The sequence below is a fragment of the Ischnura elegans genome, chromosome 4, assembly GCF_921293095.1.
Source record: "Ischnura elegans chromosome 4, ioIscEleg1.1, whole genome shotgun sequence".
Lineage (NCBI taxonomy): Eukaryota > Metazoa > Arthropoda > Insecta > Odonata > Coenagrionidae > Ischnura > Ischnura elegans.
Window position 1 is genome coordinate 83,375,522 of NC_060249.1, and position 2,942 is coordinate 83,378,463.

The window sequence follows — 2,942 nt, forward strand, 5'->3', positions numbered from 1 at the left end:
ACCCCAGAGCGCAGCTTCCGAGTCTCTAGCGGCTCCCAACCTATTTCCTTTAACATCTGTGAAACACTTTATGCACACCAAGGGGTGGATCCAGGATTGTTTCTGAGGGGCACAAGGGTTCTGACAGACAAACGATCTTCTAATACTTGAGATTAAATACAACATATGTACAATAATTACTGTACGAAATACTCTCCTTATTTTAACATGAAAGTTATTAATATGAAATTAAATCATTGAGGCTCCATAATATTCTAAATGAAATGAACGTAATGATCACCATATAATAATGTTGTCTATTTTTTTAAGCGTCTGGGAGGGGGAACGTGCCCCGTGCACCCCCTCTAAATCCATCTATGTAGCAGGGTAGCCGACTTACAAAAACTTGGGGGGGCCCAAACTGGGGATCTTGCCCCAGGAAATTTTATAAGTAGTGAGTTAAGTTTTTTAAGCATTTTAGAAGAATCATATGATATACATTAGAACCCTGATAACTTGAATCTCAATACCTGGACACTCTGGGGAAAATCGAAAAGCCTGACACATTTTTTCCATACACCCATAACGAATTTCTGAGGGGGCTCGGGCCCCCTCCAGCCCCATGGAGTCGGCGCAACTGCTATGTAGTATCTCATTAGCAGTTTATGACGAATCGCACAGCTTTCCTTTGTATTTTATTAAGTTCACGGATTAAGTTTTCTCTGCATCGGATCCCACATGCTCGCTGCATGTTAAAGGAGTGGCCGGACGAGTGCCAAATAGCAATAGGGTGGTTTCCTATTATTTTTTTATTGCATAAATCGAAATAATATTACTCCTGGAGTACGTATTTCACGCTTTTAGATTTTTAAATGGCGATCTCTATTTTTCGCGATTAAATGAAAAGTGAAAATTTTCAAGCGCGCGAAAACGCGACGGCTAAGTATGAATGCCGGGAAAACTCCCGTGTGACGTCGTTCTGGTTCCCGCTGCCCCAAGTGAGGTGACCTTGGGGCGAGGCTCTGAGCGATGATACGACGCAGTATGCTACCTGGTAGCGCTTGGCTTAAATAAGGATTATTAATACCTTATCAAACGAAGAAAACTTTCCGACCTTAGGCAGTTTTAATAGGTGATTATTAAGACGTGTTTCCCTGAGCTCTGTGCCTCATGCATGCATTGGTAACCTCTGATGATGTAAAACTCCTATCTACTCGTATAGAAACTACGTCCCTGTGACGTCACGTCGAGTGGCATTGCATGGGCGCCAATCTGGCCTTTTTCAAACGAGGGTAAAATTGACCCTTGGCATTCGTCTAAACTGGGATTTGTAAAACCAAATAATTTGTATATTATGAATACACTAATGGTGGTTAACGTATCGCAATCAATACCTTTCGTTTTCTTTGATGAAGGAAACTACCCTATTCTCTTTTACTTTCTCGTCCGGAATCATTCCCGCAATACGTTTGACCAATCCTTGCTTTTTCAGGGCTCTGCCACAAATATTTCTTTTGTGTGTTCCCCACGATTGGTTCGAAGTAATCGCAACTCCTATACTTCACTTCATCTGTCACATTCATATTCACACCATCCTCACCATTTACATATGACAGTTGGACGTCCTCTTCCAGAAAAAAACCTCATATGAGGTTTCGGGGAGGCTGGCCCTCTGCCTCTCTCCTTAACTCACGGCACCAGGGGCGCAGCTAGGAATTAGGTCTGGGGGGATTTAGGTGCAACCGGTCCCGGTGCAACTAATACCGGTGTGTGTAGGGGTATGGAATACCCACCAGGATAAGCTGTAGGTGCGAGATTATTAAATTGAGAAATTTTATGATAAATGGTTCAAAATGGTGAGTTTTTACGGCTTTCTGAGGGATATTTTATTAATCCTTGCAATAATCTATTAGTAAAATGAATGCAATTAAGTAAAATGGATTAAACTTTAAAATTTCACTGAGCTCTGGGGGGGTTATATCCCCCAAAACCCCCCTCGCTGCGCCACTGCACGGCACTGATTGATTTTTTCCTCTCTAGATTCTCCCCCACTCGTTACAATCATGATCATTCCCTCTGACGGCGGACACAACGTAAAAGGCTGATAGCAACACATAATAAAGACGATTCCGCATAGCGGAGGAGATGACGAATGAATCCGGATGAAACCAGCGTGAAGTAAAGGTTTCGGTGAAGGTCTCATTTGGAGGAAATAATTTTCGTCCACCGTGATACCTGGGGCGAGGGGCGACGCGTCTTCAGAAGGGCGAAAGTGGTGAAGATGCCAGTGGAGGTCGCCGCGGCAATCTTCTGCAATGCTTATTATACTCCGCTAAGTAGAACCGTCGAATTCCACCATTTTAGAAAACAGCTTGTTTACTTTGTTGAAGCGAAGGCAAGGTGCTTTCGTTCGGCACGAATTCCCGCTTTTTCTTGAGAAAATTGAACAAACTGATTGCGTTACTACCTTTAAAAAGCTTTTCAAAATTTAAGACTACCTCGGAACACGTAGAGAAGAGCGAAATTGGTTCATAAGTGCGGAATTGACAATAAGCACAAGAAACATCACTCTTCGCGAGTAGGTCAATTCTTCTCATGATACTTTTATAACTAAATGCTACTTTTTACTTATAAAATACATGGATGCATTTTTATTCTCTGGTTTTAAATAAGCAACAGTAGTTTTTCATTAATATTTACCTATGACAGAACAAATTCTAGACCAAGATTATAACATCAGGTTTTTCATATATCGACCGATTTTTAAATGCTAGGGTAAAATTTTTCAGCGTGTGTTGAATGCAGTTTATCATTATAAACACCGAGGATGAAGTTCAACATGAAAAAGTACTTGGATTAGCCGGGAATCGAACCTGGATTCTCCGATTAACGGTCCCTCGTTCTCACATTCCACATGTAAAAGCAATATTAACTATTTTGGCTTTTAAATGTTGAGGGAAAAA